The sequence below is a fragment of the Dipodomys merriami genome, unplaced genomic scaffold, assembly GCF_024711535.1.
Source record: "Dipodomys merriami isolate MVZ:Mamm:240054 unplaced genomic scaffold, mDipMer1.0.p SCAF_21, whole genome shotgun sequence".
NCBI lineage: Eukaryota > Metazoa > Chordata > Mammalia > Rodentia > Heteromyidae > Dipodomys > Dipodomys merriami.
In genome coordinates this window covers 29,920,051-29,947,363 of record NW_027203493.1, presented here as the reverse complement: position 1 = coordinate 29,947,363, position 27,313 = coordinate 29,920,051, and the positions used below count along the sequence as shown (strand labels likewise).

The 27,313-nt window shown below is 36.7% G+C and overlaps 1 protein-coding gene across 6 annotated transcripts in view; it reads right to left on the bottom strand.

The window, feature by feature from the left end:
• Positions 1-27,313, bottom strand: part of Sox6 (SRY-box transcription factor 6) — a 605,718-nt gene that overhangs the window by 552,742 nt on the left and 25,663 nt on the right. For all 6 annotated transcript variants that reach the window (XM_070032825.1, XM_070032840.1, XM_070032826.1 and 3 more), the window contains 2 exons: positions 4,934-5,045; positions 937-1,110 (listed from right to left, as the gene is read on the bottom strand). The gene's annotated coding sequence lies outside the window, so the exon portion shown is untranslated. The remainder of the gene's footprint in view (positions 1-936; positions 1,111-4,933; positions 5,046-27,313) is intronic.

Sequence of the window (27,313 nt, the reverse complement as noted above, 5' to 3'; positions counted from 1 at the left end):
TCGCCAAGACAAGACACGCACAGTTCCTGGAAAGAGGTCCCCCCTGAACTTGGGAAGGGCAACGCGTTTAATTTTTACTCCAGAAGCTAACATTTAAAACACCGACGCAAAAATCATAACGGCCGTTAAAACCTCGAATTCCCGCTTTAAAAGTCTACATACATACACAAGCCCGGCGGGCAGATAATTCAGATCTACGTGACTTAATCCTAAAGTTGCTAACTTCCTGCAGGAAAGGATTCATAGCTAGTGTGTAAATAGTACAAGCATAAATGTCATTCACCCCAAAACACAGAGGAAAACTTTTGCTAAAACGGAGACTGGGTGAAAGGGTGTAAAAAGAGAGAGAGAAGAAGAAGAAGTTGAAAACTTCACAGCAAGGAGAAAAGTTTTCGCAATTGGTTTTCTTAAATCAGGATAACAAACATCCCAACACTCCAGCAGTTCATTTAAGTTTGGAGTAGCCAGATAACCTAAACTCCCAAGTTACTATGCCCTTGGGACGGTACCTCAAAGAGGTCGGAACTCCTGTTTCAGCAACAAAAGTAAAAGGCAAACTGTGAATAATACTTTGCATTCTTTAAGACATCATTTTGCAAAAAGAGCGGGCATTGCCCCTCAACTTTAAGTGGATGGAGAATAAGGCTAAATTTCATTTGAATCTGTGTGTCTTCCTGTGGGAAGACCACAGCCACAGTGACAGTAGCAGCAGAGCAATGCCACAAAGGAGGTTGGGGAAAAGTGGTAAAAATGCATGAACTTTTTTTTTTCAAAGAAAAAGAAAGATAAATAAAAGATAAGTTTTGCAGACATGCCTTTCCTAGCTTAGGAAAGTTAATTTTCAAATGTGTGTCTGCTGTCTAAGGTGCAAAACCGAAGCTGGGGGAGTGCGTGGCTGGAATCTGCATGCTGATAAGAGAAGGCTGATGTACTTACAGTGACAGAGGGCAGGCTTCGGGAGAAAAGCTGTTTGTGTTAGCCTGCGCGTTAGCCAGGGCTGCAGTGAGAGCAGAAGGGAGGAGTGCCAGTCTGCGTACACCTTCACCGCGTCTCATTACATCTGCCAGCCTCTCTCTCCCTCTCTCTTTCATTTCCACATTCCCTTTGTTCCTGAAAAAAAAAATCTACACGTCACATCAGAGTCCCCAGATGCAGTCTACACCAAAGAAAAAAATGAATAATTCAATCAAACTGTGCATAGTCTCTAAGGCAATAAATCTATTGCACTTAAAGAAACGAAGGGTAATTACCACCATGGAATTAGAATAAGGCCAAAGACCAGAGATGTCGCTGAGTCTCCGAGTAAACTCCCTCGTCAAATAAACTTTCATTTATTTAATCCTTTTGACATCTTAAATGGAAAGTCAGAGAAAGATTTTTTTAAACTTATTTTCGCAGTGTATTCACTTCTCTTTAAACACATGGCAGAAAGGAGTGGGGAGAGAAATGGAGAAAAGCCTGGCGGGTACTACCTTGCTCAAAAGCTCCCAGAGGCAGCAGCATAGAGCCGGCAAGACATCAACCTAGACAGTATGTGTCCGCGGAGCCTTTCAGGGTCCATTTCTCGCCCCCCCTCCCTCCATCCCCCCACCCTCATGATCAAATGAGGAGCGCCCTCCACTCACGTCCGTCACTGCAGCTCTGCAGGAGGGCAGTTGGAATCTGAGACCCTTACCTGCAGCAAGAAGAACTAAGACAAATCGCCCTTCTCTGCCACCAACACCCCATGCCATTCCTATGCACCCCTCCAAAGTCCTGTAACCATGTACTTCTTCCATCTGCCTAGGAGAAAACTGTACACGGGATTCCCCCAGCCCGCCCCCCTCCCCGATTGAATAGAAGCTCTGTACTGAACCGACTTCTGGCTATGCCCTGGGTTGAGTTTAGGGAATGTCTGGAAAGAAAAGCGGGGGGGTGGGGGATAGATGAAAGGAGGGGGCCAGCAAGTTAGTCAGAAGGCGGTGTTAGGCAGGAAAGCGCCTACGGGAGAGACAGCTGGGACGCAGACTGGCCATGAAAATCTCAGGTCTGGGAACCGAGTCCTTTCGTCCCGGAGGTAAGACTGACTGCACGGCTGTCGTACGTTTATTCTTTCACTGTGTCTCTCTTCCCCACTCCTAACTACCTCTACCACTCGGGTCAGTAGCATGCACCGGGATAAGAACGTAAACACGACGAAAGCTTTATTTTCCAGTTCTCTCCACTCATAAATCGTGGGTGTCACTGGAACGAGATTAGCAAATCTTCTCCTGGCGGCAGCCACCCGGCCCGCGGTCCTTCTGCCAGTTGCTCACTGATCCAGGTATCTGGAGCTACACAGCGGTGCCGGTACCCCAGCCTGGCGGGTCAGTCCGCTGGCATGCTCAAGGGTTGCAAAGGAGGTTCGCGGCTTCGCAAAGGGATTCGTTTGGTCAAGGGTTCCATCCCTTTCCGACTATCCGGCACCTCGGCATCCGCGCGCGGACACACACACACACACACACACACACACACACACACACACACACTCTCACACACACACACACCGGCCGAACGTCCCATCTCAACTGAGGCCCCTCTGACAGTCATTTCAGCCCTCTGGAGAGCAGCGGGGAAAGTAGGATACGTGGATGAACCCCTAGATGCCAACAGTCGGCTTGGCGGAGCTTTGTTTACGTGCCTAAGTCGCCACCTTGAGGTCGAGCAGAAGACTGCGCGCGGCTCGGGGCCGTGGAGAGCCACCAGCCTGGCGCTCGCCCCAGCAGCCTAGGCGACTTCCTAGGACTACTAGAAAGGAGAGCAAAAGGAGGACGGCCGAGGGCAGAGGAGCCCCGCGAGACACTGCTTGCGTCCGAGACCTAGGCTAAGAAGAATGAGGACTGAAACTGCAAGCTAACTGAAACAAATAGTCTGAAATGGAGGAAGCAAGGGCGCATTCTCCCAGCAGAGTACAAAGCTCAGGTCAAAGATTCCTGTAGCTCCTTGGGCCAGGGCTGGCTGGCTGCGGTCCGGAAACTTCGGTTACTAATTCCCAAAGGCAATGGCCAAGGATACCGTCGGCTTCTAAGAGACGCAGGGTCCGCTCCTTTCCTGGCCGATCACCTTTCTACAGTGACCTCTGCTCAGTGCTGACTCGAACTCCTGTTCACCTCTCGCCTGTTCTCTGCATTCATGAGCGACCGGAGTTGGACAAAGGGACTCAAGGAAGCAGACAGAATGTGGAGAAAAGAACTGCCTGCAGGAGAGGGACGTGCTAGGTTTGGGCACATCTCAGTTTTGTGGTCGCCCATTTGTCAGGAAATCGGTCTCTCTGAATGTCTGAGGATGGAGTCGGTAAAATAATAACGGGTTATTAATTATATCACCTGCTTCCCATTTTCCAATCCCTACCTCTATTGAAGCCACTTTTCATTCACTGTTCTTCTTCCTGTGATTTGTCCCGTGCCATAAGGATAGCTGGTTTAATTAAGAACTCCCCAGCGATATCTTGGCATAATGTATTGTGGTTGTTATTCCTGGACTCTGCCTTCAAGGCTTGGAGACATCTACAAGGCCTCACCAAAGGGCCTCCTTAGTGCATTTTGCCCCTAGGGTGTCTCATTTTCCCTACTACTTGGTGTATAGATATTGTTTAAATGTTTTACAAAAGAATAATTGTGTTTATTTCAAAAATTAGGGCAGTTGCAAACCATTTTGTATTTGTATATGAAAGTATAAATCACTCCTGGCTGATTCTATCTGAGGTCTTTCAGTATTTTGGTCTGCAATAAATAAATAATGAAATGAATTTTAAAAATAGGGCACAGCAATCCCATGCTAATGGTCAACAGGAAATGTCTTTCAAAGAAGAGAAGCAACAGGCCCCCAAACCAGACCCCATTCTCCTGTTTCGTCTACAGCCTCATAAATTAACATTGGATCATTCCTCCTCTCCTGTGGAAAGCTGCCTGTTAGTGAATACAGTACTGAATTTTTCCTAGGGAATCCCAATTAAACAAACACCTGTGCCAAGTAATGCTATTCTAATCCACTATGAAAACCTTAAGTATGTAATAGTCCTCACATCATTTCATTTCTTAGTCACAGTGAGGTAGGCCAAGCTCATGTACATTGTCCCTAGAGCTTTAACTCAAAGGAGACTTGGTTTTGCCATACATAATCCTGGCAGTTCATTTTATTTTATATGGAAGGAATATACAATGAAGCCTAACTGGCAGAAGCTAAATCTACATAGAAACATCATTTAAACAGTCCAAGACTATAAAATTGAGCACACATAATATGTGCAGTCAGGGGTCAATTCCATGTTTTTAAGCAAAAATATTTAGTGTCAAAAATATTTAGTGATAACATAGATATTGTCACTATTCAGTAGATATATTTCATAAATAATGGCAAAATTCAATTATGTAAAACCACTTTAAATAAAGTAGGAACATAGTATAAACCTCTACCAATAGTCCCCCAAGAAAGTCAACTTTATTTTTTTTTAACACTGGTCCTAATAGTTTTGAAATGCTATTTGAAAAAGAAAACAGTATTTATTAAGATAATGCTGTTTGGTTCCTTAAGGCTGCCAAAACTAATGTCACTAAAACATCCAGACGAAAAGCAAAATTGCTAGAAGTCTTCCATATGTTTCTCTTACATTGAATTTTGGAATCTTTTTAGAAGTAAAAGTGATTATCTAGATAATTACACAGAAGAACATGAATCACACACACATAAACACACACATACACACACACACACAACACACACACACACACACACACACACACACACACACACACACACCTGATAAGGATTCTAGGCTTATCATTCAACCACAAAAATAAACTTTATTCATTTATTCATTTAAAAGATATTGTGTTATCTTTCCATCATCAAGTAATGTTACTAAAGCAGTCACAATCCTGCAGATGTACCTCTAACATTCTAAAGAAACACTTACTTCATCTCAAATCTGAGGTCTGGCTTTCACTAAAATACGTATCATCCATTCATTATCCATTTCAGCCACAGAAGAACCATTTGACAAATCAGTATTAGACCCATTGCAATACCTAGTAAGAGACAAGCAAGGAACACAAAAGAATGCTATAAAACTGCTCACTGATACATAGCAAATAATAAAGATTTACTAGTCTTTAAAACTTTGATAATTTATCTCAACATTTTTATGTTTTATGTATTTTTATGTGCTGGTATTCTGGTTTTAAAACTGAATTTTAAATTTTGGTACTTAAAAATATTTCTTCTCGAGCTTCATATTGCTCTTTTTTAAAGTTTCTAAATATAGGATTTCTCTTATCTGTGTTTTTAAATATCATGATTATATTCAAGACTTTTATTTACATTTAAATGTCACTGAATGCCTAATATGTGCAAGGTAAATAATTAAAAGTATGTAATTTATCTTTTGTATCTTTATGATTCAATAAATATTAAATGCTATGGCACATATACTTAAAATTATTTTTATTAAAGATATCAGCAAAAGCATTATGCTGGATATTTGATAATTCTACACAATGTTACTTCTATCTGGCAGAAATTATTTAAATTACCTTCATTTGTTTTCATTAACCAAGAAAGTATATACATTTTCTAAAAGTATTTTTTCTGACTTATTAAATGATATCTCTAAAAAGCCTTCAGAAGAGAATCTGTAGTTATAAACCAATTCCAAATACAAATTTTACTTTTAAATCAGTTCTAAAGAAAAATCTGAAATCAAAGTGTTTAATATAATTACTATGCAAAATTATTCTATAACTCAGTTTTACGTCTTTAATGTGTATCATAATTGTACACATAGATAGATTAACTTTCTAAAATCAAACAAACAAATGAAGGTTAAAAAACAAGTCAGTATTACCAATGTTCACTATTATTTACATAACTCATTGGATTTTATTGAATTTTAAATTTTTCATTAAGATCTTTTAATTGGATTTGAGTATATTATCTTACAAATGGGAACAGGAGGAAGACGATAAAATTGACAATCTGCAACAATGATTATCCTAGGTTCATCTGTGTGTTAAAGAAACTCATAAGTGGAAAGGTTCATTTATTCACTTAAAGTTAAGTTCTAGAATAGTAGCCTTCTGAAGAAAAGATTTCAACTTGGGTTCAATATAAAAATCTCTTCTAATTGTACAGAATATGTTATCAGTCTACTTTCAAAGTTGATGAAGTTTAGTACTGAGTATAGCAAGTAAATGTTAGCTATGTTCACTAGAATTAGCATATTTCAGATTATAGTTTATAAATTTTTAAGAACATCAGCATCAATGATATGGTTGTCATAGAAACGCAACAATATGTCATTTCAATTAATTTCATATGCAGGGATAAGGCCTCATTCTACATGACTTCAAGTTTGAAAAGCAAGAGCTGAAAAGCAAATATAAATAATGAATAGTCAGATCCCAAATTTTACCAGTTTAGAAACCAATAAAGTACAAATCTTTTCCAAAGAAAAATAACAATATATTCTAATTACACAATGAGGTAGTAATAAAGGTTATAAAATGTTTTTAAATGAGTACATTCTGAAACAAAGTTTTATTAGCAATCTTCTCAATTTATTAACAATACTTCTCAAGTATTTCTTACTCTTGTTGATAAGGCCTATTTTTAGGTAAGAAAATTACTGGTTATTATATATTGCTTAATAATTAAATTAAGGATGCTCTTTCTGTTCTCAAGAGATAGGTACATTTGCTTTTGCATTATAAATTCAGAACAACTAGACCAGAATTTTAATGTTTTTAAAGTAATTATTGCAACAGATCCTTTCATTTAGAAGGAAGTCACACTGTATTATTGCAAAAGCCTTCTTAATATATCACTGCCAGAGATACTTCGTTGACATTAATGGCTCAATTATTGAAACAGAAAAAGCCTATGAAAATAAAATGTATTTCCTAAAGTATAATTATGGTAGGAGATTTGATGCTCTAAATTAATCTGTCCTCTTTCTAACAACTATCTTGTCTTTAAGTTTTCTATTATTGCATATTTCAATATAGAATATGTCCAAGAAAATTCTAAACATTATTTGAAAAGGCACATTATACTTAGGTTTGGATTTATCGTGTGTATTTTATTATAACATAATCTGTGTTATGAATAATTTCAGTTAATTAATATAAGGTAATGTATTCAAACTATCTATAAAAATATAGAGATAATCCTATCTCAGATAAACCTAAGAGTAATTTTTAAATGGATAGTATTTGTGTATTTTTAAAAAGCACTTTAAAGAAGAATAAACATATAAAATTTATTCTTCTTTATAAAATTTGGAAAATTCCAAAAACCATTTAAATCCCCAGTTTTCTTCACAATTAACAATGAAACACAGATATTTACAAAGCTGTTTTATTTGCTGTTTTAAGAGATAAAAAATATGATTTGTGGATAGTTAAAAGGAAGAGCCAGATAAATGCTTGCCGGGAGTGTGTTTAAAAGGCATTTTCATTGACTCAGTTATTGTTAATAGTGAAAGAAAACACTTTGTGCTGCACATACTATATGGCTGTAACTATAGAAAACTGCCATCATAAAGTCCTCAAAAACTCTTAAGAGGTAATTTACAAAGATAATAGTAACACAGAATTATTTCACTTCTCTGAATGGTACATATTTGCATAACAGGACTATGTACAATATGCTCATAATGCACATTCATAATGACAAGGACTTTTTAACACTATAACTACAGCCTAAGATCTATGTATAATAGACATCCATTTTACCAAGTTTTACTTACTGGTGTAAAAGTGTTAGTCTTAGTAAGCCAGGTATTAGCTGTCTACAAAATTGAAGACAACATTAACTATTTTTTACCATTGTAAGAAAATATGATCAAAACATAAAAGCTTGTCACCTTGCAAGACAATTATAGTACTACCTAAAATTGTACTGTAAAATTTCAAATAAATATTTTTAACAGTATATGTAATAATTACAGAAAAACTTCCATAACCATTCATGTTTAATGTTTGATGACTTTTTGTATTATTATTTGTTCAACCAGGTATCATGTTAAGATAGCTTTTTAAATGTTTTATTTTTAAAATACTCATTGAGGTATTTTTATTTACTCAAAAAAAAATCTTAATAATGAACCCTCTGGTGCTCCTTTATCTTTTAAAAGCTCTACCAGCTGAGTGCTGATGGTTCTGGCCTGTAATCCTAGCTACTCAGAAGGCTGAGATCTGTGGATCATAATTCAAAGCCAGTCTGAATGGGAAAGTCCTCTAGACTTTTATCGCCAATTAGTCACTAAAAAGTCAGAAGTGGAGCTGTGGCTCAAGTGTTAAGAATGATACTTTGAGCACAAAAGCTCTAGGACAGCACCCAGGACCTGAGTTCAAGGCCCAGAACAGGTCAAATAATAATAATAATAATAGTAATAATAATGAACCTTCTTCGTGAAGCATTTATCTTCTCCCTACAGTTTAGTAACTGTGTACATGGTATCCACCACCAGTACAAAATAAACTAATTTCAGTGGTTGTCCATAATGTCTTTTATTTTTTATTCAGTAAAGAATAAATACATCTCAATGCCCAATAATAATAAAAATGTGGGCTGGGAAGGTGGCTCAGTGGTAGAGCGCTTGCCTTGCATGCATGAGGTCCTGGGTTCGATTCCTCAGCACCACATAAGCAAAAAGAAAAAAGCCGGAAGTGGCGCTGTGGCTCAAGTGGTAGGGTGCTAGCCTTGAGCTGAAGAGCTGAGGGACAATGCCCAGGCCCAGAGTTCAGGCCCCACGACCGGACCAAAATAATAATAATAATAATAATAATAATAATAATAATAATAATAAATGTGGTATTCCTGTTGTCCAGATGAACAGATGAGTTAGTTCCTAAATTTACTTCTGATACCTTAAATGGGAAAATATATGAAAAAGATATTCTTGGAACAAAGAGAGGAGAATAAATAAGCCAAAGGCAAAATATATAATAGTACCTAGATTAATAAAAACCGAACAAAAATACTAACTAGAACATTTTTTGTTTTGTTTTGTTTTTTGTCAGTTATGAGGCTTGAACTCTGAGCCTGGTGTCCCTGAGCTCTTCAGCTCAAGGCAAGTGCCCTACTACTTGAGCCACAGTGCCACTTCCAGTTTTCTGAATGGTTTATTGGAGATAAGAGTCTCACAGACTTTCCTGCCTGGGCTGGCTTTGAACCGCGATCCTGCCTCCTGAGTAGCATGAGCCACTGGCACCCAGCTTAGAACATTTTTTAAATGTATTTTTTAAAAGTGTGGGTTTTGTTTTTGTTCTTTGGTCAGTCATGGGGTTTGAACTCAGGCCTTAGCCCTGTCCTTGAGCTTTTCTATTCAAGGGTAACTCTACAACTTTAAATCACAGCTCCACTTTCAGTTTTCTGGTGGTTAACTGAAGATGAGAATCACCAGGATTGGCTTCAAACCATGACCCTCAGGTCTCAGCCTCCTGAAAAGCTAGGACTATAGGCATGAGCCATCAGAGGCCAGCTTAAAAAATTTATTTTAAAGATTTTTGTTGAATATGAAAATATACAATAGAAGATAAGTACTTTCCTTAAAATTATTAAATATTTATTAGCCACCATTTATTATTGTGAGCATTGGTATTTTATTGAAATTGAATGTATTTCACATTGAAGTTTTAATTATTTCTCAAATGTTATTAAAGTATTAATATAAGTATATTTGACTTCATGAAATTAAAAGCATTTATCAAATATAAGTTTATCATTTACATGAGCATTTTAGTTTATATCACATAATATTTAAACATAAGAAACAAGGAAACTTTAGAACAAGCAATATTTTGGTCACTGGTATTATTTTGTTAGCTAAAAACTGTTGAAATTACCAATATTCTTCAATCCATCTACATTACAGCTTGGTTAATATATAACAGGAAGAAATTTGTGAAACTAATTCTCTTTCCAAAATTAATGCTAATGTAGTATTTCATGAACAGTATTCCAAAGTTTTTGTTTCCATCACCTTTTAAAATAGATTTTTAGAATATCATTTTATTCATTAATGCTTAAGGCATAATTTTGCAAAGTCAATAAGAAATTTAATTTTATCACTGGTAATTTCTTATGAGGATACATTATCTATTTGGACATGATGATGAAGAAAATTGCAAGAACTTCCAGAGTGGCAGCAAGTGAAACACACTATAATCATCAGCACTGGAAAACTCTTTAAGTATAAGATATACTCAAGGTTTTCATCAAAATCAAGTAATTACATTTAATAGCAATAAAACTATATATGTATCCATGAAGTAGGTAATGATATAATTGTTTTACTTTTACTTCTCAGTCTTTTGACCCAGAGTTTCGGCAATTTGTGATCTTTTCCTAAATACAGGAATAGAAAAGTAAAGTACCAAACCACCTACCCTGAAATAAGGGTAGGAGAATATATATAGAACCTGTTCTCTTTTTGTAATTTCAACCTTTTTGCAATAATTTTATTTTAGCAACTTCCAATTTTAGCAACTATCTCAATTTTGTGGATTTATTCTTATTTTTAATATATGTCCCACTGGTGCATATACGTCTTTCACACAGTTATCAGAAATAGTATTTGTCTTTTATCAGTTGACAAATCTAAGCATCTAAAATATGAACTTTCTCCTGCTGCTTTTCAGTTTTGTGCCTATGTTTAGAAGAACATAACAAATCTCAATTTTCTTTCTACCATGATAAGCAATACTGGAAAGCAACTATAAGAACTGTCTTGTACTTAGCAAACTTGCTATTAGTCTGTCTGTAATTATAGGTAGTTGACAATTCGTGGTTTTTGTTTTTTTGTTTTTGTTTTTACTTAAAATTGTCGAACTTTACAATATTACCATCAATAGAAACACTACCTTGAATTTTCTTTCTTTTTTTTTTTTTTCTGGGCTACCAATATACAGTAAGATTCTCTTTGGAGATGCAGAGCAGAAACAGTGATCTGCAGCACCCAGTCAGCCACATGATCACAAGGGTAAACAAGCAAGATTTGCTATTTGGTAGTGGCTCTACCACTACTACTTGAGCCACTTCATCATCCCTTTGTGTGGGTTATTTCCAAGATAGGATCTAACCTTATGCCTAGGCTGGCCTGAACTATGATCCTATTTTATGCTTCACTTTGTTGAGGGGGTAACATATACACAACACTGCACCCAGCCATTGTGCTTCTCTGTCTGGGGTGACATACATGCACCACCATGCTCAGCCATTGGATGAGGTAAAATAAAGCAATCCCCCAATCTCTTTCTCCCAAGTTGCTAAGATTATAGGTTTGAGTCACCTTACAGGCTTCAAATGCTTTTTGTATGTGTGTCCATAGTAGGACTTGAACTCAGGGCCTACATACTATCCCTTAGCTTTTTTCACTAAAAGCTATAGCTCTACCACTTGCACTATAGCTCTACATCTAGTTTGTTAGTGGTTAATTGGAAATAAGAGTCTCATAGACTTTTCTGCTCAGGCTGTCTTTGAATTGTGATCTTCAGATCTCAACCTCCTGAGTAGCTAGGATTACAAATGTGAGTCATTGGTGCCTGGATTCAAATGCATTTTTGATTAATGGCATTTTCAACTTGTGAAACATATCTGAATGTAACTATTTACACAGAGACTCATCTATAACTTTCACAAGCTAAGTTATTAATTAAACAGTTAATAATGACTGCACTACAATTATACAAGAAGTCCCAGTGTACCGCATAAAGTTGGTTGGTAAACTAAAAAACTTGAAAGGAACAGGAACAATTCATTCAAGCTACATCCAAATATCATGTATGGATGTTAAGACAAACACAGTAAGAAAAAGAATTACAGTATCTGGATTCGTGAGTGTAGGGTTTGCAATGACCACAAGTCATTCCAATACATGTATTGAAAGATGCAGCAGTTCCATTGAAAGGAATGGTCATGTAAATATCATGAGAGGCAAATATAACTTCAAAGTAGTGGGAATAATATCTAAACTTTCCTGAGAGCACCAGGTTATACATAAATATGAACTAAAGTCTTATTATCTTAATATTATTATGGTTTTATACTCACTGCCTATATATATATTTATATATATATGTAGACACTATGCTAAACAGGACACTAGCATATAGCTTAATAAAGAAGCTTTTAAAATAATTTGTAAAAATCTTTCAACTGCAGAATTTTTTTCAGTTTTCCATTTGTGGTGCCCTGAACCACATCTATTAATAACTTTTCATTTTACGTCATTCTACTTCGTAACTACTGATTCTTCATTTACTGTTGAGAAAATAAAAGCATCTGCATGTGGCAGGCATCTTATGAATGCCTATACACAAAGATTTCCATGAAATTCAGTCAGAGAGACAGGAGTCTTGAGATTTGTGTGTGTGTGTGTGTTAATCTGAAACTATTTGACCTATTTTTTGGTCTAAAAACTGATTTCTTTTAGATCTTAGAAACAGATATTTTCCCTTATGAAAACTAATGAAAAGGGCATTAATAGGTCATCTTGTAAAGATTTTGCTTTTTTTAGTTAGTATTTTTTCTAAAACACTTGCAAGACATAAAAAATATTATCTTACTAAGAACTTTGTGACACTGAACCTCAGTCATACTCTTCCCTACTCTCATTCAAATGACCAAAAGGCAATCATGGTCAAGCTGTTTCTTGACCACATATACTGATTTTTTTGTCATTACCTATTATCTTTTTGTTTTGGTAGATTTGTATTTAATTATTTCATGTCATCCCCCATCTTCTAAGTAAAATAATATAACAACTTTTGTCTAAATCAAGTTAATGTTTCCATTACTGCACAAAATGTTTTGTTCATACAAAAGCCAAACTGTATACTCTAAGCATAACATTGCTTTTATAATTTTTTGCTTTTCCTTGCTTATAGAATTTACTTATAGAATTTACTATGATCCATTCATTTTTCCCACATTTTTATGTAACAGTATTATTTTCCAAATGGTCAAAATTATCAGATACTCTACCAATTATTTTGGAAATTGTGATAGTTAATTTTATTTGTCAACCTGTCTGGGTGTCCTGAGTGTTGGTCAAACATTCTTAATGTTTTTGTGAAGATGCTCTTGATGAAATTAATGTTTAAATCTCATAAAGCAGACGGCTCTCCATTAAACGGGAAGGTCCCATCCAGTTACTTAACAACATGAACAAAATGATAGCTTTCTCCAACAGATAACCTTCAGATTCTACTGAGATTGAGACTTCTGAATAATCATTCTGAAACTACCTCATCTGTTCTCTTTTGTTTCCAGCCTACAGCTCATCCATACAAATTTTGGACTTGTCAAGCTTTTGTATTAATCAAGTTTTTAATCACTATAACAAATATTAAGACAATCAAATTATAAACAGAAAATTGTTTTGGCTCCTATATCTATGAGTTTCAGTTCTTGGTTTTGAGCCCATGATGAGGCAATTCATGAATGGCTAAATGAAACAATAAGCCTCAGGTAGAAGAAGACAAAAAGAGAAAGGGCCAGGGTTCCACAATCTTCTTTGAGGACACACACCCAGCGATCTAGACACCTCCTACTGTGCACCATTTCTTAAAATTTCCACTCCTACCAATAATGTCATGCTGAGCAATAAGCATTTTACTACATAGGCCTTTTAAGGGACATTTGAGATCCAAACTATAGATACTTAATAGTTGCCAGTTCTGGGCTAGGGATGTGACTAAGTGGTAGAATGCTTAACTAGTGGGCCCAAGACACTAGGTTAAATCCCCATACTGAGAGCAGAGAGGGAGGGAGAGAAGAAGGGAGGAAGAAAAGGAGACAGGGAAGAAGGGAGGGAGGAAGGGAGCTAGTAGACCTAAAATAAGTATTCAATTAGTGGTAATAGTAGCTTAATTCTAGAAAAGAGACCTGCCAGAAAGCTATTGCAGTAACCCCATATAAGAGAGATGATGGCTTAGAAGTACATAGATATTATGAAGTGATGAGAAGTGGTTAGATTTGGGATAAATTTTGAAGAAAAGCTAGTAGGACTGTCTGTGCCAAATGAAATAAAAATAAAGAAGAGCCAGGCACCAGTGGCTCATGCCTGTAATCCTAGCTACTCAGGAGGCTGAGATCTGAGGATCACGGTTCAAAGCCAGCTTGAGCAGGAAAGTCTGTGAGACTCTTATCTCCAATTAACCATTAGAAAACCAGAAGTGCCACTGTGGCTCAAGTGGTAGAGTGCTCGCCTTGTGCTGAAGAGCTGAGGGACAGCACCAAGCCCCACGATCAAAAAATAAGAAGAAGAAATCAAGCTGGGCTCTGGTGGCTCTTTGTAATTCTAGCTACACAGGAGGCCAAGATCTGAGGATCATGCTTCAAAATCAGCCCAGGCAGAAAGTCTATGATACTCTTATCTCCAATTAACCAGCAGAAAGACTGGAAGAAGAACTGTGGCTCCTGAAGTAGAGCTCTATCCTTGAGCACAAAAGCTCAGGGACAGTGCCCAGGCCCTGAATTCAAGCCCCAGGGCCAGCACCAAAACAAAAAAAGTGTCCAGTTAAACAAATGTATAGGAATACAAGAGGAATACATTTTGGAGAAAATATTAGGAACTTGTTTATGATATGTTAAATTTAAAATAGCCCATTAAGATATTAACATGATATGACTCTAGTTGGGCACAGAAATCTTATGAAGTGCAAATGAGAGAAATGAGGTCCAGTAGTTGAATTCTGGGATATTTCTTTGTTTAGATATTAGAAAAATGAGCATAGCTGGACACAGTGGCTCAAGCCTATAATCCTAACTACTTGGAAGGTAGAAATCAAGATAGGATATAGGCCAGCCAAGGCATAAAAGATTTAATACTGTATCTGTCTTAACCAGTAGCTAGGGTGATGGAGCTTGTGTTTATCCCCAGCAACACAGGGAAACCCAAGTAGGAGTAGAGTCCCTTGAAAATAACAAGCACACAAATGAGCTGGAGGTGTGGCACATAGGTCTGAGTTCAATCAAATGCATTCATGTTGTTTGTAATTAGTTTAGGAATAGGGAAAATATGATATAATTCCAGGCATAGCTGGCAGGCTTTGTGGGAAACTTTTTCTTAATCTTAGAGATCAAAACTAGCATTACTTTTTTCTGCCTTGGAAATAGTCACATTACATGTGTTGCAAATATTTGCCAAATTATGTTGGTCTTCTCTGTTGGTCATTTTGTTAAAATTGGGTTTTTTACCTAAAGTATCTATCATTCCAGTCTTGCTTAAGAAAATCTCCTTCCATTGTTTATAACATTTCTTCTATTTTTTCTAATATTTATTCATTATGTATTTAAATTTTTAATCCATATAGAATTTATTTTGTATTTTTAATGTTTTCTTTTGTTTTGGTGCTGGGACTGAACCAAGGGCCTCATACATGCTAACAACATGTTCTACCATGAAGTCATCATGCCCAATTTTATAATTTTTTATTCTATATGGTATACAAACCTAGACTTTTCTTCCAGATGAAAAGCGATTTCCGAATAATTTCTTAAATTCTCTTGCTTTTCATCCCCAAACAATAATTTTATTTTAAAATAATGACAACTGTAATAAATCGAGCATCAAGGTAAAGTCTATAATTTCCAGACTCCCTTACAGCTACACATAGGCATTCATCTATCATAGGCCATAAATTAGTCATATGATTACTATTCCCTGTCCTTATAATGAAAAAAACACCTATTATTCTTCTAGCTCTTTTTTATTTTCCTGGGTGTAATCCACAGACTGGAATTCAGCCATTTGGAAAGATGATAGAACATAATTTGCTTTAAAATGCTTACTTCTAAACTGATACATGAGGGACAAACACTATCTTGTTTAAACCACCAAAACCACCATATTTTAGGAGGACTGTTATTAGCTCTATAAAACAAGACACTTTGAAGAAGATTATACTATCAAAGGAGATAAATTCTTGTTCTTTTTATATATTCTTCAGCTTCCTTATTTTTCCATATTCTTATCAAAATATGATAATTTAGTTGTAACTCACTTTGTTTTTTATTATTTTAATTTTTTCTGGTTGTGGGACTTGAACTCTGGGCCTGGACACTGTTCCTCAGCTCTTCAGCTCAAGGCAAGCGCTCTACCATTTGAGCCACAATGGCACTTCTGGTTTTCTGGTGGTTAATTGGAGATAAGACTCTCATGGGGCTGGGAAGGTGGCTCAGTGGTAGAGCGCTTGCCTTGCATGCATGAGGCCCTGGGTTCGATTCCTCAGCACCACATAAGCAAAAAGAAAAAAGCCGGAAGTGGCGCTGTGGCTCAAGTGGTAGAGTGCTAGCCTTGAGCTGAAGAGCTGAGGGACAGTGCGCAGGAGCAGAGTTCGGGCCCCACGACCGGACCCCCCCCCAAAAAAAAAAGAGTCTAATGGACTTTCCTGCCCAGGCTGGCTTTGAACCATGATCCTCAGATCTCAGCCTCCTGAGTAGCTAGGATTATAGGTGTGAGCCACCAGTGCCCGGCTATTATTTTTTCATTTATTGATTGAACATATTATATCTTCCTTAAGAGTGAGGCTGAACATCTTTTTTGTATGTTTATCAGCAAGTTGAGTTTTCTCTTTAAATTGATACACTTGGTCTTTTTTTTTTAAATCATCTTTCTTTGTTCATAATTAATTGCAAGAATTTATTATTTATTTTCAATACCAAATTCTTTGTAGTTGTATAGGATGCAAAGCTGTAGTACCGTTTTGTGATTTGACACATCACTCTAAAGTCTTTCAAATGTGTATGTTTTAATTTTTAAGTTTTAATTTTTATATAATAAAATTTACCAATAGTTTTCTGCCTTAAGAAATATTTTTATCTGATGTTATTAAGATAGGCTAGTTATATTTTTTCCAAAAGTTTCAAACTATTGCATTAGGATCATTAATTCATCTGGATTATTTTTAGTGTAAGAAAAAATAAGGATTTAATTTTCAGACATTTTTCACTTATGCAATCAATTGTTCCTTTACCTTTTGTAAATAATACTGTCCTTCATGGCTAGGAATGTGGCTTAGTGGTAGTGTGCTATGCTTAGTAATATTGTCCTTCTGCCAATAACCTATAATATCATCTTTGCCTATATAGAATCTCTGTACCTATATTGGTCTGTTGTAATTCCTAATGTGTTTCATTACTTTGACAACCCATTTATCTATATAAAGCCACTCTCCTCTCAAGATATACAAGATGTCCATCATCTCAAAAAATAATCTGTCAATTTCTCCCCCTCTTGAGGGAACCACTATTATGGTTAGTTTCACTTATTCTTGTTCATCACATAAATTCTTACCCTTCATATAAATTCATATAAATTCACATCTAGCTTTATTTAATCAACAACATATTTTTAAGTTCAACCATGTTGCCAAGCATTTTGATAAAAGACATTTTTATTATTGAGTAGAATTACATTCTACATATACAAGCCAATTTATTTATTCAGGTTTTATTACTGAACATTTGAACTGTTTTCAATTTAGGATATTATAAGTAAAGCTGCTATAACTATTATTATATAAGTGTTTTGTGAACATACATTTCTATTTTTCTTTAGAAAAAAAATCTAAGAAAAGTGATGCTGGATTTTAGTTAAGCTTATGATTAATTTTATAGAAAGTTCTCAATGCAATTACTAAAGTGGTCATATCATTTTATATCCTTATTAGCAAGGTATAAGAATTTCTATTGCCCATGCAGAAGATCAAATCTCAGGGATTGAAGACAGCCTAGATATTATAGAGAAAGAACATACAACCATCCAAGACAAGTCCAAGAAATATGATAGATCTATCCAACACCTGGAAGACACCATCAGAAGGCCTAATCTAAGGATAATGGGTGTAGAGGAGCACCTAGAAACAGAAGTTAATTGTCTAGGAAATTTGTTTAACAGGATCCTAGCAAAGAACTTCCCAAACATACAAAAAGATAGGCCTATTCAGATACAAGAAGCTTTTAGAACCCCAAATAGACCAGATCAGAATAGGACATCCCACCGTCACATTATAATCCACACAGGATCAACTCAGACCAAGGAAAAGATCCTTAAAGCTGTCAAGGAGAAAAGGGTAATCACCTATAAAGGGAAACCAATTAGAATAACCTCAGATTTCTCAGCAGAGACAATCAAAGCAAGAAGAGCCTGGAATGATGTATGCCATGCCCTAAAAACAAACAACTATCAACCAAGAATACTGTACCCAGCTAAACTCTCCTTCATAAATGAAGGCCAAATAAAAACCTTCCACAGCTAAGAAAAATTGAAACAATACATCTCCACCAAACCAGCCCTACAAAAGATTCTTAAAGATGTCCTACACATAGAAAACCAACAAGACCACAATAAAGGCCAACAAACTGCACCCAAACTGAGAATCCAAGAACCATAGGAAGAACCCAGTTTTTGCAGCCCCCAAGAAGGTGGATAACATGGCAGGAACTCCCAAATACCTCTCAGTCCTATCTCTTAACGTTAACAGACTGAACTCTCCAATTAAGTGACATAGACTGTCTAGTTGGATTAAAAAACAAGACCCTTCTATCTGCTGCCTGCAGGAGTCACATCTTGCCCGTGAAAAAAAAACACATTTTCAGTGTTAAAGGCTGGAACAAAATCTACCAAGCAAACGGCCCCCATAAACAGGCGGGAGTTGCAATCCTAATATCAGATAAAATAGACTTCAAATTAAAATTCGTGAGAAGAGATAAAGAAGGTCGCTACATACTAATTAAAGGATCTCTCCTTCAGGAGGATATTACAATTCTAAATATCTATTCGCCAAACAATGGAGCACCCAAATTTATCAAAGAAACACTACTTTCCCTCAAATCCCATATAGATCCAAAGACATTAATTGTTGGGGATTTTAACACACCACTCTCCCCACTAGATAGATCAACTCGGCAAAAACTCAACAGAGAAACTGCAGATCTAAACAGCTGCATAGATCAACTAGACTTAACAGACATCTACCGAACATTTCACCCAGCAGCATCAGAATACACGTTTTTCTCAGCAGCACATGGAACGTTTTCTAAAATAGACCACATTTTAGGCCACAAAGCAAACTTGTCTAAATTCAGAAACATTGAAGTTATACCTTGCATTCTCTCTGACCACAAGGGAATAAAATTAGAACTCAACACCAAAAGCCACCAAAGCATCACATGGAGGCTGAACAACACACTGCTGAATCATGAGTGGGTCATGGAAGAGATTAGAAAGGAAATTAAAATGTTCATGCTATTCAACAAAAATGAACACACAAATTACCAGCTCCTCTGGGACACAGCAAAGGCAGTACTCAGAGGCAAGTTTATAGCTCTGAGCTCCTACATCAACAAATTGGAGAGATCTGAAACTAACAATTTAATGACACATCTAAACCTCCTTGAAAAAGAGCAGCAAGATAAACCCCAATCCAGTAGACGGAAAGAAATAATCAAAATTAAATCAGAATTAAATGAATTAGAATCCAAAAAAACTATAGAAAAAATCAACAAAACAAAGAGTTGGTTCTTCGAAAAAATTAACAAAATTGACAGACCCTTAGCAAATCTTATCAGAAAAAGAAGAGAACACACCCAAATTATTAAACTCAGAGATGAGAATGGAAACATCACCATGGAAACAACCAAGATTCAGAACATTATAAGGGAATACTTCTCAAAACTTTATGCTAATAAGTTTGAGAACTTGACAGAAATGGACCTTTACCTAGCAAATATTGACATGCCAAAACTAAACCAAGATGAGTTAAACTATCTTAAAGGCCCATATCAAGCACTGAAATAGAAACAGCAATAAGAGACCTCCCAGCTAAGAAAAGTCCAGGACCAGATGGTTTTACAGCGGAATTTTACAAGGCCTTCAAAGCAGAGCTCACACCAATACTCCTCCAACTCTTCAATGAAATTGAAAGAGAAAGCTCACTACCGAACACATTCTATGAAGCCATCATAACCCTCATCCCAAAACCAGGCAGGGACTCAGCAAAGAAAGAGAACTATAGACCCATTTCTTTGATGAATATTGATGCAAAACTTCTCAACAAAATTTTGGCCAATCGACTTCAACAATTCATCCAAAAAATCATACACCACGATCAAACAGGATTCATTTCAGGGATGCAAAGCTGGTTCAATATACACAAATCAATTAATATTATTCATCACATCAACAGAAGCAAGAATAAGAACCACATGGTTATCTCAATAGATGCAGAAAAAGCATTCAACAAGATCCAACACCCCTTCATGATGAAGGTTTTGGAAAAATTAGGAATCCATGGAACATTCCTCAATACAATAAAGGCTGTATATGACAAACCTACAGCCAGCATTATACTCAATGGTGAAAAACTAAAGCCATTTCCTCTTAACTCAGGAACAAGACAAGGATGTCCACTCTCTCCACTTCTCTTCAATCTAGTATTAGAATGCCTAGCTACAGCAATAAGACAAGATGTAAACATAAAGGGGATCCAAATAGGGAAAGAAGAAATAAAACTCTCCCTCTTTGCAGATGACATGATCTTGTATTTAAAGAATCCCATAGACTCCACTCCCAAATTACTCAAGCTGATTCAAAACTTTGGCAAAGTCGCAGGTTATAAAATTAACCCCCAAAAATCAATGGCTTTTCTGTATGCCAACAATGAGAAAAGTGTGGCTGAAATTAGGAAAGCAACTCCATTTGTAATAGCCCCACAAAAAATAAAATACCTAGGAATTAACTTAACTAAAGAAGTGAAGGACCTCTATGATGAAAACTTTAAAATCTTGAAAAAGGAAATCAACACAGAACTAAAAAAATGGCAAAACCTCCCATGCTCCTGGATTAGAAAGATTAACATCGTGAAAATGGCAATACTTCCCAAGGCTATCTACAAATTCAACGCAATACCTATCAAAATTCCAACCTCATTCTTCAAGGAAATAGAAGAGGCAATCCAAAAATTCATATGGAACAATAAAAGACCCCGAATAGCAAAAACGCTCCTCAACGGAAAGAACACTGCTGGAGGAATATCAATACCAAATTTCAAACTCTACTATAAAGCCATAGTAATCAAAACAGCTTGGTATTGGCATAAGAACAGACCTCAGGACCAATGGAATAGAATTGAAAACCCAGAAATGAACCTATAGACCTATAGCCATCTAATCTTCGATAAGGAAGCTAAAACAATAGAATGGAAGAAAGACAGCCTCTTCAGTAAATGGTGCTGGCAAAATTGGTTAACTACATGTAGAAAACTAAAGCTAGATCCTTATATATCACCCTGCACCAGAATCAACTCCAAATGGATCAAAGACCTTGAACTCAAAGCAGACACTCTGAAAACATTACAGGATGGAATAGGAGAAACCCTAGGTCTCCTTGGCTCAGGTCGAAATTTTCTGAATAGAGACCCGGAAGCACAACAAATCAAAGAAAGGTTGGACAAATGGGATTGCATAAGATTGCAGAGCTTCTGCAGGGCAAATGACATAGCTGGCAAGATCAATAGAAAGACCACCGATTGGGAGAAGATCTTTACTAGCCATACAACGGACAAGGGTCTCATATCTAAAATATACTTGGAACTCAAAAAATTAAACCCCCAACAACAAATCCTCAAAGAAACAACTGCCCAATAAATAAGTGGGCAAAAGACTTAAAGAGAAACTTCTCTGAAGAAGAAAGAAGGATAGCCAATAGACACATGAAGAAATGTTCAACATCCCTAGCCATAAAATAAATGCAAATCAAAACAACATTGAGATATCACCTCACCCCAGTTAGAATGGTAAAAATCAAGAACTCTAACAACAACAGATGCTGGAGGGGATGTGGACAGAAAGGAACCTTACTTCATTGTTGGTGGGAATGTAAACTTGTTCAACCACTTTGGAAAGCAGTATGGAAGTTCCTCAAAAGACTTCACATAGATCTCCCCTATGACCCAGCAATCCCACTTTTGGGCATTTACCCAAATGTTTACAAACAAGACCACACTAAAGCTACCAGCACAACAATGTTTATTGCAGCATTATTTACCATAGCTAAGATATGGACCCAACCCAGATGTCCCTCAGCAGATGAATGGATCAAGAAAATGTGGTATATATACACAATGGAATTCTATGCCTCCATCAGAAAGAATGACATTGCCCCATTTGTTAGGAAATGGAAAAACTTGGAAAAAATTATATTAAGTGAAGTAAGCCAGGCCCAAAGAAACATAGGTCCCATGGTTTCCCTTATTTGCAATATCTAGTATATGTATGAGTCAAGCGGAAAAGGTCAGATAATGTGAGGTCAGGAAAATGAACCCTTAGATACGTATTTTAATGTTTTTTTCTTTCATGCATGTGTTTCTAACGCATTTATAAGATTATCTCTTTGTTGCTTTGTATGTCCCTCCCCCACAGTATAACCCCTGCTTTCACTATATTTGATGTCAGTATAACTTGTGGAGGAGATGGGGAAAAACCAGTTGTTTAAGGATACAGGTGGACCTGTTGCAACAATGAGAAGTACAAGTTGTCATGTCCAAAACGAGCTTTACAACATCGGTGCGGGGGGGGGGGGGGGGAGGAAGGAGAAGGATTGGGATTGGGGGGGAGGGGGGAGGCTGGGAAGGGATGTGAAGGGTAAACCAAAGGAGGAGGGTGCAATGCTTGGTAAGAAATGTACGCATTATTCTGCCCATGTAATTGTAACCCCTCTGTACAGTATGTTCACAAATAAAATAAAATTACATTAAAAAAAAAAAAAGAATTTCTATTGCTCCATGTCCTCACCAACATTTTGGATTATCAGATTGATCTGGGTTTGTTGTACTTTTAATATTAGCTATTGTAGAGAATTATAGCAGTATATAATTATGGATTTAGTTTGAAATCTCCAGATGACAAGTGACACTGAGTACTTTCTCACATATTCACTGGTCATTTGTGTATAATCTTTTGTGTGATGACTGTCCATATTGATTCTGTTCTAGTAGAAAGTTGTTTGTCCACTTTTATTGAGTTGAAGCAATTATTATACACATACGCTTAATTCAAGTCTTCTGTCAGATATATTTTTTGCAAATATGTATTCTCTTAACAATGTCTTCTGATACACAGATGTTTTTAAGAAGTCCTAGTACTAATTTTTGTTCCTATTTATTTATTTATTTATTTTGTCAGTCGTGTGGCCTGAACTCTGGGCCTGTGCACTGTCCCTCAGCTCTTCAGATCAAGGCTAGCACTCTACCACTTCCAGCTTTTTCTGCTTATGTGATACTGAGGAATCAAACCCAGGGCCTCATGCATGCAAGACAAGCACTCTACCACTGAGCCACCTTCCCAGTCCCATGTTCCTTTTTAAAAGTAGTGTGGTCATTTTTGGTTTTTTTTTGTTGTTGTTTGTTTTGTTTTGTTTTTGTCGGTCGTAGGGCTTGAACTCTGGGCCTGAGCGCTGTCCCTCAGCTCTTCAGCTCAAGGCGAGCACTCTACCACTTGAGCTACAGCGCCACTTCCGGTTTTCTGGTGGTTTATTGGAGATAGGAATCTCACGGTCTCTCCTGCCCGGGCTGGCTTTGAACCGCGATCCTCAGATCTCAGCCTCCTGAGTAGCTAGGATTACAGGCGAGAGCCACCAGCGCCCAACTGTTTGTTTTGTCAGTAGTAGGGCTTGAACTCTGGGGCTGGGCACTGTCCCTCAGCTCTTCCACTCAAGGTGAGTGCTCTACCACTTGAGCCACAGCTCCACTTCTAGTTTTCCAGTAGTTTATTGGAGATAAGAGTCACACAGACTTTCCTGCCCTTGCTGCCTTTGAACCTCAATCCTCAGCTCTCAGCCTCCTGAATAGCTAGGATTACAAGCATGAGCCACATCTTGTTTATACATTCTTCTAATTTGGGGAGGGGAAGGGAAATAACAAAATGCTAAAATAAGGATATAGGTTTACCCATTGTACCAATGAGATATACAAGACCCTTTGTTGAAAATGAACTTTACAAATTGAGGGGGGGAGGAGTTGGGGAGATAGGGAGGGAAGGAATGGTAGGGGAAAAACAAAGGAGGAGGTAACAATGCTCTATAGGAAATGTATTAATTACCTTACTCATGTAACTGTAACCCCTCTGTACAGTATTTTTACAATAAAAATATATACAAAAAAGTAGTGTTTGGGGGCTGGGAAGGTGGCTCAGTGGTAGAGTGCTTGCCTTGCATGCCTGAGGCCCTGGGTTCGATTCCTCAGCACCACATAAGCAAAAAGAAAAAAGCCAGAAGTGGCACTGTGGCTCAAGTGGTAGAGCACTACCCTTGAGCTGAAGAGCTGAGGGACAGTGCCCTGGCCCAGACTTCAGGCCCCACGACTGGACAAAAAAAAAAAAAAAAAAAGTAGTGTTTTCTGTGTCCCATATAAATTTTTTTTACTATTTTTATTGATGTTACAAGTTGGCAAAAAATTTTTATGTGCTTTTTTTTTTTGTCCATCATAAGGCTAGAACTCAGGGGTTGGGCACTATCCCTGAGTTCTTTTGCTCAAGACTATTGCTCTACTACTTTGAGCCACAGCTCCACTTCTGTTTTTTGAATGGTTAGTTGGAGTCTGGGCTGGCTTCAAACCACAATCCTCAGATATCAGCCATCTAGGTAGCATGAAGCACAGGTGCCTGGCCTCATGTACATATGTTAATTTTACTTTTTATAAATAAGCCGACAATCACCTTAATTATGTGTATGATGTGATATTTGGGTATGAAATTATATTACATAAGTGTGCATATGTGTATATGTAGTATATAAAGTTGTTGACATAGAACTTCTAAAACGTCATAAAGATCTTAAGTCATAGGAATATGTAGGAGCTATCTACTTATTTATTGCTAGTACTGTGGGCTCCAAGCTAATTCATTTTGCATGGTCTCATTTTGCTGGCACTCTATACTTGAGCCACATCTCCAATTTGGCTTTTTTGGTTAATTAGAGCTTGAATCTCAAGGACTTTTCTGCCCAGGCTGGTTTCAAACCAGGATTCTCAGATCTCTGCCTCCTGAGTAGCTAGGATTACAGGTGTGAGCTACCAGTACCTGGAAGTATTGGTCTGTTTTTTCCTCCCCCCCAAAAGAATAAGCTTTCAGTTTCCTGATCTCTATTATTTCTTTCCCTCTGTTCCATTCATTTGTAGTCTCCATTATTCCTTTTCTAGTTTTTTAATTATATTTGCCTTGCCATTTATTTATCCTAGTTCGTCAATGCATACTTATTTTTCAACATTTTAAATATATATTTAAATTTACCTCCTAAGAAGTGCTTCAGTTTGATCCAAGATATATGGGGTGGGATTAGGGTAAATGATTTAACTGCTAATGAAAGGCATTCAGTTAAATCAGTCCAATAAGCAAGAAATTGTAGAGTGTACATGAACATGTGTACAAGGTGCTCCAGCCTAGCCTGGAATCCAGAACATCAGTTATAATTGCGCTCTGGTTGTTTAGTTGCAAGGCAGTGCAGTAGACCAAACATGGGGCATCAGACATGCTAGGCAAGCGCTCTGTCGCTGAACTATATAATCTCCAGCCCATTCTCCAGTAACATGTTTTTGATGTGAAGCTGTGTAGTCACATAGTCATACCAATTCAGAAGTGGGCTGAAAGTGCAATATCTAACGAAACAATTCTGTCTTACCTCTGTTACAATGAAAGGAGAAATTGTGCAACAGTCACCGCCCCATGTATTTTGACTGATATTTGTATTTGCAATTCCTATTGATTTATTCTTCACCTTGTGAAATATGAAGAAATACCTCGGTATACCCAAGCTTTTTGGGAGGTTTTAAAAACAATTTTTGCTACTAATTTATAAGTTAATTACACATAATGTTGAGTCTCTAAATTTGCTTAATAGTAGGTAATCATTTGTCATAAAACTCCTTATGTACTTGAAAAAAACGCATAGTCTCTATTGTGTATAGTAGTCCATAATATTCATAGCTATTGCTAACTTATGCAGGGCACTGGTGGCTTATGCCTGCAATCCTAGCTACTCAGCAGACTGAGATCTGAGAACCACAGTTTGAAGCCAGCAAGGCAGGAAAGTCTGTGAGTCACTTACCTTCAATGAACCACCAAAAAAGCTAGATTGGAAATATGGCTCAAGTGTTAGAATGCCAGCTTTGAGACAAAAAGCTAAGGGACAGCCCCTTAATTCAAGCCCCAAGACTGGCACAAAACAAACTTGCTAATTTCCTTCATACGCTTTATAATTTTTACTTGCCCATTCTTATTACATTGGCAAATTTATATCACACGATCTAAGGTAAAGTCAATGTGGTTTTATCTCCACCTTCATGTATCAAAAATTACTTCTCAATTTAATTGGTTGAGAATGAGAAATAGTATAATTTGTCTTACTCTGCAAGTTCTATTGTTTGCTTTTTTAAATCCCTGCTTCTAAGTAGACTATTTTTCTTGTATTTTATCCACTACAGTTAACAAACACTTCTAGCTGGCAACATACTGTCTCAAAATCTCTACAAAATTACAAGTTCAATTGGTACATTTTTTTTGCCTCACAAGTTATTGCAAAACTATTAAAGAAATCAAAATACAAATGATTTTGAGAAAATAATTGCACTTTTCTTATTTTTTCAACATCCCAATTATACATTTAAATATTATCTATAAATATATATACATTTTAAATTTTTATATAAAATGATCAAGATAGAAAAAATTCATACAAAATAAAGGTTTCTCATCAATTTAGATACATATCAATTGTTAACTGTAATAGAATTGAAGAATTAATAAATTTTTACTATGACCCTTCTATAACTTTGGTCAATGGCTGCTAAAGTACAAGAAAAAATTCTCCCCTCTTACAAGAATCAGCGGTGACTATTTCCAAAATTAGCTAAAATGTAAGTGAACTCTTGCTCTATAAAAGATCAGAGTGCTCTAATCACCGTATAATTTCTGCCCTTCCAAGGCAGAGTCATCCCATGTTGTAACATTCTAAATAAAAATACATGGTTAATGTTTCTCTAAAGAATTTTTCTTACATATTAGGTATATGACTTGGATCAGGATTACACTTTTTACTATCTCATGTCATTTGATACATTTAAAGGAATGCTACTTAGCTTTTCAATGTCTGGTATTTTCCAGGTATCTATTACTAATTTCTAATTAATTTCCTTCCTTCCTTCCTTCCTTCCTTCCTTCCTACCTTCCTTCCTTCCTTCCTTCCTTCCTCTTCTTTTGTTGTCTTTTTTCTTTCTTTCTGCAGTGCTGAGGACTGAAC